Here is an 11,684-nt window from a genome sequence, read left to right as displayed (position 1 = left end):
TCTCAGCTTTTGCTTATCTGGAAATTGTTTAATCCCTCCTTCAAATTTAAATGATAATCTTGCTGGGTAGAATATTCTTGGTTTGAGGCCCTTCTGTTTCATGGTATTAAATATATCCTGCCACTCCCTTCTGGCCTGTAAGGTTTCTGTTGAGAAGTCTGAAGATAGCCTGATGGGTTTTCCTTTGTATGTGATCTTTTTTCTCTCTGGCTGCTTTTAATCTGTCCTTATCCTTGATCTTTGCCATTTTAATTATTATATGTCTTGGTGTTGTCTTCTTTGGGTCCCTTGTGTTGGGAGATCTGTAAACCTTCATGGCCTGAGAGACTATCTCCTTCCCCAGGTTGGGGAAGTATTCAGCAGTTACCTCCTCAAAGACACTTTCTATCCCTTTTTCTCTCTCTCTTCTTCTTCTGGTATTCATATAAGGCAAATATTGTTCCTTTTGGGTTGGTCACACAGTTCTCTCAATCTTCTTCCATTCCTAAAGATCCTTTTTTATCCCTGTGCCTCAGCTTCTTTGTAGTCCTCTTCCCTAATTTCTAATCCATTTACTGTCTCCTCTACTATTTCTAATCTGCTTTTAAATCCCTCTATTGTTTCATTTCAGATATTGTACTCCTTAATGACTGAAACTCCATCCTGAATTCTTCCCTGAGTTCCTGAAAATTTTTCTGTACCCGCATGAGCATGTTTATGATTTTTATTTTGAAATATCTTTCAGGAATATTGATAAGTTCAGTTTCACTTGGCCCTTTTTCTTGTGTTTGTGGGATTTTGGTTTGAACCAGGTTCCTTATATGTTTCATATTTGTATGTGGCACCCTCTAGTGCCCAGAAGCTCTACTCTCTGGAGCTGCTCAGCCCCTGGAGAGTTGTCAGGGGTCACAGGGGAGCAGTGCTGGTGTCTGGGGGGAGGAAAGAGCTGTTTCCTGCTTCCTGGCTGCTGTGCCTGTCTCCACTGCCTGAACCAGTGGGCCGAGCACACAGGTGTAAGCCTCTATGCTTTGTGTTTGTAGCTGCCACAGACAGGGCCTCCCTCTGGTTGGCCTGATGCCAGGGAAGGGGCTGCTGGTTTGCGAGCTGGTGCTGGCCAGCTGGGAGGAAGGCAGAGCAGGCTGCGTATCACAATGGGGGGCCTTGGAGCTGCATAGCCAGCGAGGTGGATGGAGTGCCTGAAGCTCTTGAAAGTTCCCAACCTGCTGGGCAGAGTGCACCCAGACCATTTTGCCCACCTGTCCTTTCTCCTGAGGAGCAAGCTCTGTGCAATCCTTCTCTCTTTAGCAGCCCTCTCATTTTTAGGAAGTCTCTCAGACTGCCCGCCCACCTTTCTTTTGTCCCAAAGCAGCCAGACATGGATCCCTGTTTTCCACAAGTGGCTGGAATCTCAGTCTCTCCAAGTGTGCTGCCTGTCTTAGTTTACCAATCCCAAATCTCCAGAGCACCATGAGTGTATGTTCGTGCTCCCAGAGCAGATCTCCAGGGCTGGGTGTTCTCTTCCTCCTGCCAGGGAGCTGGGGTGGGGGAAGGGCTTGGGTCCCGCAGGATCATGGCTTTTGTATGTTACCTGTTTTGTGAGGTCTGCTCTTCTCTCCAGGTGTATGCAGTCTGGCACAGCCTTCTTTCCTTCTGCCCTTTTAGGATTAGTTGTATTAACTATGTTTTCGTATTATATGTGGTTTTGGAAGGAGGCCTCTGTCCCACCTCTCACGCTGCCATCTTTGTCTGTCATTCCTTTTTATTGAAGAATGTGTTTCACTGGGCAGACCTGCCATAAACTCGTACCCACACAGTGATGGTCATTTGGGTTGTTTTTAGTTTTTGGCACTTATGCACAAAGCCGTTATAGTATTCTGGTAAAAGTCTTTATGTGGACATGCATTTTCATTTTCTTGGGTAAATAACTGGCAGTGCAATATCTGGGTCATAGGATAAAGAGGTGTTTAACTTTATGAGAAAACATCAGAGTTTCCAAAGTGTTTGTACTATTTACACAGCTACGAGCCAATGTTTGGAGCCCAGTCGCCCCATGTCCTCATGCCCGTTGACCACTGTGTTCATGTTTGCCCTTCTGAGCAAGCATGAAGTGCTGTTATCATTTTCCTGTGTGTCCCAGGTGACCAATGACATTGAGCATCTCTTCATATACTCACTGGCCACCCATGTATCTTCTTTAGTAATGTACTCATCAGGTCCTATATTTGTTTTGAAAGCTACTTTATTATAAAGTTTTCTTATACATACAATCCTATATGGTCACTTTAAGTGTACAGTTTGGTGAATTTTGACAAAGGTACCAGAGTGAATTTTGACAAAGGTACCATCCCCCAAGTCTCAGCCTGCCTCTTCTCAGTCAGACTCCCCCCTGCCCCCCAGCCCTTCACAGCTGCTGCTTGGGATCCCTTCTGCCCTAGAGGTGTACGTAAATGGAATTGTACTGGCAGCACTGGTCTCTGGACTCTTCATCTAGTCTGACAATTCCAGGGTCACCGTGTTGTGTGGTACATGGGTGGCGAATGTCCACTTGCCTATGTGATGGAGTTTTTGGTCGTCTTGTAGTGTTGGCTTTTGTGACATTCCATTGTGTGTTTGTACCACAACTTGTTCACCCATTCACATGTGGGTGGGCCTTTGGGTTGTATTCAGTGTTTCAATCTTATGAATTAAGCTGTTAATGAGTATTTATGTACAAGTCATAGCAAATGTTCTCATTTATCTTAGCTAAATAATAGGAGTAAAGTGTCCAAGTCTTAGGGTAGATATGTGATTAACCCTCTGAGATGTTTCAAAGTGATGGTAGCATTTTATGCTATTGCCAGCGCCATGTGGGAGTCCCAGGTGGGCCACATTCTCTCCTTTTGGTATAATATTTTTGCCATTGTGGTGAGTATGTAGTTGTATCTGGCTGGGTCTTAATTTGCATTTCCCTGATGGGTAGTGATGTTAAGTGTCTGTTCATATTCTTGACTGTTTTTTGTCTTATTTTATGAAGGGGCTTTTAAAATCTTTCTTCCATTTTTACTTGTCTCTGTGTGATTGAGTTGTAGGAGTTCTTTACATGTTCCGGATGTCAGTGCTTTGTTAAGGTAGAAGGCTGCAAATGTCTTGTAGTCTGTGGCTTGCCTTTTCATTTTCTCTGTGATGTTTTTGAAGAGTAGAAGTTTTGAATTTTGTGAAGTTCAATTTATCAACATCTCCTTTGGTGTTTGTGATTTTGTGTCACAGCTCAGAAATCTTTGCTGTCTCAAGGTTGCAAATTAATTTTTCTAGAATGTTTATAGTTTTAGGCACTTGTATGTAAAACTTGATGATTTTTTTCAGTGAATCATATCAGATACGAGCTTTTTGTCTGTAAACAAAAACATTTTCCTCTTCTTTTCCAGTCTGGATACTTTTATTTCTGTCTCTTGTGTCACAGCACCGGCTAGGACTTCTGGTATGATGTTGAGCAGAACTGACGAGACCAGACAGCCTCACCTTGTTCTGAATCTTAGTGTGAGTGTTTGGTCTTTCATTATTAAATGTTATGTTAGCTGTAGGTTTTTGGTAGGTGCTTTGTGTGATTTTGAGGAAGTTCCTTTCTAATCCTAGCTTGCAGACAATTGTTAACACAAACGGATGTCAGATTGTGTTACATGCTTTTTCTGCATCTATTGAGAAGAGCACATAGGTTTTCTCCTATATTCTGTTAACATGGTGAATTACTTTGAAGACTTTTTAAAAATGCTAAAACAATCTTGCATTCCTGGGACACACAACTTTTATATGGTGGATTTGATTTGCCAAGATTTTGTTAAAGGTTTTTGTATCGCATACATGGAAAATATTGGTTGGTAGTTGTCTCTTATTGTAATGTTTTTATCAGACTTCAGTGATTGGTAATGTTGGCTTTATACAATGAATTGTGAAGTCTTCCTTCTTTGTCCATTTTCCAAAAGCAATTGTGTAGAGCTGGTTTTACTTTTTCTTAATGTGTTATACAATTCATGAATGAAGCCAGCTGGGCCTGGAATTACTTTTGTGGATAGATTTTTGTGAATATAATTTCTTTAATAGCTATAAGGCTATTCAGGTTTTCCATTTCTTTTCTGTCAGTTTTGGTAATTGAGTCTTTGAAGGAATTTGTTTCATCCAAGGAGTTGAATTTATGGCATAAAATTTTTTCATAATAGTTTCATATTATCCTTTCATGATTGTAAGGTCAATAGTGATGTCACATCTTTCATTCCTGGTAACAGATCCATGTTTTCTAGCTTATAGTTTTCATCAGCTATACTAGATTTTTATTACCTTCACTGATCGCTTTTAAGAACCAGATTTTGCTTTCTTTGATTTTCTCTACCCACTTTATTTCTGCTATCAATATTATAATTTCCTTCCTTCTAATAACTTTGCATCTTGTACTTTTTTTCTAGCTTCTCAAAGTGAAAAATGGGATCATTGAAAATTGACCTTTCTAATTTTCCACTATAAACATTCAAGTTCTGAATTTTCCTCTATATACTGCAGTAGCCACATCCCACAGATTCTGATAATTTCCTTTTTTTTTTTGAGAGGGCATATCTCATATTTATTGATCAAATGGTTGTTAACAACAATAAAATTCTGTATAGGGGACTCAATGCACAATCATTAATCAACCCCAAGCATAATTCTCATCAGTCTCCAATCTTCTGAAGCATAACGAACAAGTTCTTACATGGTGAACAAATTCTTACATAGTGAATAAGTTCTTACATGGTGAACAGTGCAAGGGCAGTCATCACAGAAACTTTCGGTTTTGATCACGCATCATGAACTATAAACAGTCAGGTCAAATATGAATATTCATTTGATTTTTATACTTGATTTATATGTGGATCCCACATTTCTCCCTTTATTATTATTATTATTATTATTTTTAATAAAATGCTGAAGTGGTAGGTAGATGCAAGATAAAGGTAGAAAACTTAGTTTAGTGTTGTAAGAGAGCAAATGTAGATGATCAGGTGTGTGCCTGTAGACTATGTGTTAATCCAAGCTAGACAAGGGCAACAAAACATCCACGGATGCAGAAGATTTCTCTCAAAACAGGGGGGTGAGGTTATAAGCCTCACCTCTGTTGATCCCCAATTTCTTACCTGATGGCCCCCCTGTGACTGTGTCTGTCTTAGGTTGTTCCTCCCCTGAGGAATCTTACCCGTCTCTGGCTAACCAGTCATCTTCCGGGGCCATGCAGGGAAATGTAAAGTTGGTAAGTGAGAGAGAAGCAATATTCTTTGAAAAGGTTAGCTTTTTACTTTTTGCAGATTTATGCCCTGTGGCTTCTATGCCCAGCATTTGTCTTGAGGTATCTTTACCACTTGGAAGAATTATGATACTCGGTAATTTTCTATATGAGGCACGAATTCTACTAAAGGGTTGTAATTAGGAAGGAAGAAGAAAAGCTATAGAAGTAGCAGACGGAAGAAAACATGGGAAGATTGATTATTTCTTTGACATATCTTCTTGTAGAGTAACTTCAGCATGTATAGGTTTTAACAAACTACTAATTAAATTGCATACGCACATTAAAAGAATAGGAATACAGCTACATAACAAAAGCAGACCTACAATTACCAGCCATCTCCAGTGAAACCAAGAAAACCAGTTAGGTACCCTAGGCATTTGTGAAAACTTATCAATGATATGATGGATATTGTCTAACTGAATTTGAATAGTTTGAGAAAACTTAGACAAATTAAAACAACACATTCCTGGGAACTGTTCACATCCCATATGTTCTTTTAACAGTAGATAGTCTATAGTCGCATGATTTTGGAGCACTGCGACTTGCACTTCTCCTAATTCTTGGTTGAGTTCTGACAGTACAGATCCAGTCAAATTTCTTGTTTTACTGTATGCACAGGCCAGCTTAGATATCTCCTTCTTCATTCCAATGGCAAGTCCAGGAACCGGTGGGATGAATGCAGCTACAAGTGCAGCAGCGCCAGGATCTTTGTTGAAGATTTTTGATGATCATCTTCTGGAATGACTCTTCTAGAGGATGTTGATGTTGGAAGTTCTTCTTCATATTGTATCTTAATTCATTTTCTGGGTAGCCAAATTAGGCTTTGATCATCTGTATGAACACAAACAAACTCTTTTCCCACACTTTGATATGTCCTTTATACCATTGTGAAGAACCTATTGGAGATCACCACACAGGAACTGCTTTTCTTTCTTTTTTTTTAAGAGAAAGGAATATTATCAGAAAAATGTACTTCCATAGCTGATCATCTGACACCCTTTAAAAGATCAAAATTAAGGATATGTAAAGCATGCATTAATTGTTGATATACAGTTAGTTTTATCCTATCAGGGAGTAATCCCCCTTTTCTTTCTTTCTTTTTTTTTGTTATAATTAATCTACAATTGCATGAAGAATATTATGTTTACTAGGCTCTCCCCTACACCAAGTCCCCCCCACAAACCCCATTACAGTCACTGCCCATCAGCATAGCAAAATGTTGTAGAATCACTACTTGTCTTCTCTGTGTTGTACAGCCCTCCCCTTTCTCCCACCCTCTACATTATGCATGCTAATCATGATGCCCCCTTTCTTCTCCCCCCCTTATCGCTCCCTACCCACCCATCCTCCCCAGTGCCTTTCCCTTTGGTAACTGTTAGTCCATTCGTGGGTTCTGTGATTCTGCTGCTGTTTTGTTCCTTCAGTTCTTCCTTTGTTCTTATACTCCACAGATGAGTGAGATCATTTGGTATTTGTCTTTCTCCACTTGGCTTATTTCACTGAGCATAATACCCTCCAGCTCCATCCATGTTGTTGCAAATGGTAGGATTTGTTTTCTTCTTATGGCTGAATAATATTCCATTGTGTATATGTACCACATCTTCTTTATCCATTCATCTACTGATGGACACTTAGGTTGCTTCCAATTCTTGGCTATTGTAAATAGTGCTGCGATAAACATAGGGGTGCATCTGTCTTTTTCAAACTGGAGTGCTGCATTCTTAGGGTAAATTCCTAGAAGTGGAATTCCTGGGTCAAATGGTAAGTCTATTTTGAGCATTTTGAGGAACCTCCATACTGCTTTCCACAATGGTTGAACTAGTTTACATTCCCACCAGCAGTGTAGGAGGGTTCCCCTTTCTCCACAACCTTGCCAACATTTGTTCTTGTTTGTCTTTTGGATGGTAGCCATCCTTACTGGTGTGAGTTGATATCTCATTGTGGTTTTAATTTGCATTTCTCTGATAACTAGCGATGTGGAGCATCTTTTCATGTGTCTGTTGGCTATCTGAATTTCTTTTTTGGAGAACTGTCTGTTCAGTTCCTCTGCCCATTTTTTAATTGGATTATTTGTTTTTTATTTGTTGAGGTGGGTGAGCTCTTTATATATTTTGGATGTCAAGCCTTTATCGGATCTGTCATTTATGAATATATTCTCCCTTTGTTCTATTGATGGTATATTTTGCTGTACAGAAGCTTTTCAGCTTAATATAGTCCCACTTGTTCATTTTTGTTTTTTGTTTTCCTTGCCTGGGGAGATATGTTCCAGAAGAGGTCACTCATGCTTATGTCTAAGAGATTTTTGCCTATGTTTTTTTCTAAGAGTTTTATGGTTTCATGACTTACATTCAGGTCTTTGATCCATTTCGAATTTACTTTTGTGTATGGGGTTAGACAATCATCCAGTTTCATTCTCTTACATGTAGCTGTCCAGTTTTGTCAGCACCATCTGTTGAAGACACTGTCATTTCCCCATTGTATGTCCATGGCTCCTTTATCAAATATTAATTGACCATATATGTTTGGGTTAATGTCTGGAGTCTCTAATCTGTTCCACTGGTCAGTGGCTCTGTTCTTGTGCCAGTACCAAATTGTCTTGATTACTATGGATTTGTAGTAGAGCTTGAAGTTGTGGAGTGAGATCCCCCCACTTTATTCTTCTTTCTCAGGATTGCTTTGGCTATTCGGGGTCTTTGGTGTTTGCATATGAATTTTTGAACTATTTATTCCAGTTCATTGAAGAATGTTGCTGGTAATTTGATAGGGATTGCATCAAATCTGTATATTGCTTTGGGCAGGATGGCCATTTTGATGATATTAATTCTTCCTAGCCACGAGCATGGGATGAGTTTCCATTTGTTAGTGTCCCTTTTAATTTCTCTTAAGAGTGTCTTGTAGTTTTCAGGGTATAGGTCTTTCACTTCTTTGGTTAGGTTTATTCCTAGGTATTTTATTCTTTTTGATGCAATTGTGAATGGAGTTGTTTTCCTGATTTCTCTTTCTATTGGTTCATTGTTAGTGTATAGGAAAGCCACAGATTTCTGTGTGTTAATTTTTGTATCCTACAACTTTGCTGTATTCCGATATCAGTACTAGTAGTTTTGGGGTGGAGTCTTTAGGGTTTTTTTATGTACAGTATCATGTCATCTGCAAATAGTGACAGTTTGACTTCTTCTTTACCAATTGGGATTCCTTGTATTTCTTTGTTTTGTCTAATTGCCATGGCTAGGACCTCCAGTACTATGTTAAATAACAGTGGGGAGAGTGGGCATCCCTGTCTTGTTCCTGATCTCAGAGGAAAAGCTTTCAGCTTCTCGCTGTTCAGTATGATGTTGGCTGTGGGATTATCATATATGGCGTTTATTATGTTGAGGTACTTGGACTTTATACCAATTTTGCTGAGAGTTTTTATCATGAATGGATGTTGAATTTTGTCAAATGCTTTTTCAGCATCTATGGAGATGATCATGTGGTTTTTGTCCTTCTTTTTGTTGATGTGGTGGATGATGTTGATGGATTTTCGAATGTTGTACCATCCTTGCATCCCTGGGATGAATCCCACTTGGTCATGGTGTATTGCTAATATTTTATTGAGTATTTTTGCATCTATGTTCATCAGGGATATTGGTCTGTAATTTTCTTTTTTGGTGGGGTCTTTGCCTGGTTTTGGTATTAGGGTGATGTTGGCTTCATAGAATGAGTTTGGGAGTATTCCCTCCTCTTCTATTATTTGGAAAACTTTAAGGAGAATGGGTATTATGTCTTCTCTGTATGTCTGATAAAATTCCGAGGTAAATTCGTCTGGCCCGGGGGTTTTGTTCTTGGGTAGTTTTTTGATTACCGTTTCAATTTCTTTGCTCGTAATTGGTTTGTTTAACTTTTGTGTTTCTTCCTTGGTCAGTCTTGGAAGGTTGTATTTTTCTAGGAAGTTGTCCATTTCTTCTAGGTTTTCCAGCTTGTTGGCATATAGGTTTTCATAGTAGTGTTTAATAATTCTTTGTATTTCTGTGGAGTCTGTCGTGATTTTTCCATTCTCATTTCTGATTCTGTTGATTTGTGTTGATTCTCTTTTTCTCTTAATAAGTCTGGCTAGAGCCTTATCTATTTTGTTTATTTTCTCAAAGAACCAGCTCTTGGTTTCATTGATTTTTTTCTATTGTTTTATTCTTCTCAATTTTGTTTATTTCTTCTCTGATCTTTATTATGTCCCTCCTTCTGCTGACTTTAGGCCTCATTTGTTCTTCTTTTTCCATTTTCGATAATTCTGATGTTAGACTATTCATTTGGGATTGTTCTTCCTTCTTTTTTTTTTTTTTTTTTTTGAGAGGGCATATCTTATATTTATTGATCAAATGGTTGTTAACAACAATAAAATTCTGTATAGGGGACTCAATGCACAATCATTAATCAACTCCAAGCCTAATTCTCAACAGTCTCCAATCTTCTAAAGTATAATGAACAAGTTCTTACATGGTGAACAAATTCTTACATAGTGAATAAGTTCTTAAATGGTGAACAGTGCAAGGGCAGTCATCACAGAAACTTTTGGTTTTGGTCACACATTATGAACCATAAACAATCAGGTCAAATATGAATATTCGTTTGATTTTTATACTTGATTTATATGTGGATCCCACATTTCTCCCTTTATTATTATTATTATTATTATTATTATTATTATTATTATTATTTTAAATAAAATGCTGAAGTGGTAGGTAGATGTAAGATAAAGTAGAAAACTTAGTTTAGTGTTGTAAGAGAGCAAACGTAGATGATCAGGTGTGTGCCTGTAGACTATGTGTTAATCCAAGCTAGACAAGGGCAACAAAACATCCACGTATGCAGAAGATTTCTCTCAAAACAGGGGGGGAGAGGTTCTAAGCCTCCCCTCTGTTGATCCCCAATTTCTCATCTGATGGCCCCCCTGCGACTGTGCCTGTCTTAGGTTGTTCCTCCCTTGAGGAATCTTACCCGTCTCTGGCTAACCAGTCATCTTCCGGGGCCATACAGGGAAATGTAAAGTTGGTAAGTGAGAGAGAAGCCAAATTGTTTGAAAAGGTTAGCTTTTTACTTCTATGAAGATTTATGCCCTGTGGCTTCTATGCCCAGCATTTGTCTTGAGGTATCTTTAGCACTTGGAGGAATTATGATACTCGGTAAATTTGATATGAGGCATGAATTCTATTTAAGGGTTGTAATTAGGAAGGAAGAAGAAAAGCTATAGAAGTAGCAGACAGAAGAAAACATGGGGAGATTGATTATTTCTTTGACACATCTTCTTGTAGAGTAATTTAAGCATGTATAGGTTTTAAACTACTAATTAAATTGCACACACACACATTAACATAACAGGAATAAAGTTACGTAACCAAAGCAGATCTATAGTTACCAGCCATCTCCAGTGAGGCCAAGAAATCCAGTTAGGCACCTTAGGCATCTGTGAAAACTTATCTATGATATGGTGGATATTGTCCAACTGAACTTGAACAGTCTGAGAGAAATCAGACAAATTAAAACAGCCCATTCCTGGGAATTGTTCACATCCCATATGTTCTTTTAACAGTAGATAGTCTATAGTCACAAGATTTTGGAGCGCTGCAACTTGCACTTCTCCTAATTCTTGGTTGAGTTCTGACAGTATAGATCCAGTCAAATTTGTTGTTTCACTGTATGCACAGGCCAGCTTAGATATCTCCTTCTTCATTCCCATGGCAAGTCCAGGAACCAGTGGGATGAATGCAGCTACAACTGCAACATCGCCTGGATCTTTGTTGAGGTTTTTTGATGATCATCTTCTGGTATGACTCTTCCAGAGAGTGCTGATGTTGGAAGTTCTTCTTCATATCGTATCTTGGTTCATTTTCTGGGTCGCCAAATTGGGCTTTGATCCTCTGTATAAATACAAACAGACCCTTTGCCCACACTTTGATCTTCCCTTTATACCATTGTGTAGAACTCATTGGAGGTCACCACACAGGAACTGCTCTTTTTTTTTAAGAGAGAAGAATATTATCAGAAAAGTGTACCTCCATAGCCAATCATCTGACACCCTTTAAGTGATCAAAGTTAAGGATATTTAAAACATGCATTAATCATTGATTTACAGTTAGTTTTATCCTATCATGGAGTAATCCCCCTTTTCTTTTTTTTTTTGTTATCTTTAATCTACACTTACATGAAGAATATTATGTTTACTAGGCTCTCCCCTATACCAGGTCCCCGCTATAAACCCCTTTACAGTCACTGTCCACCAGCATAGCTAAATGTTGTAGAATCACTACTTGCCTCATCTGTGTTGTATAGCCCTCCCCTTTCTCCCACCCCCCATATGCATGCTGATCTTAATACCCCCCTTCTTTCTCCCCCCCCTTATCCCTCCCTACCCACCCATCCTCCCCAGTCCCTTTCCCTTTGT

This window comes from Manis pentadactyla, chromosome 10, assembly GCF_030020395.1.
Source record: "Manis pentadactyla isolate mManPen7 chromosome 10, mManPen7.hap1, whole genome shotgun sequence".
Lineage (NCBI taxonomy): Eukaryota > Metazoa > Chordata > Mammalia > Pholidota > Manidae > Manis > Manis pentadactyla.
This window is presented reverse-complemented; position numbering follows the sequence as displayed.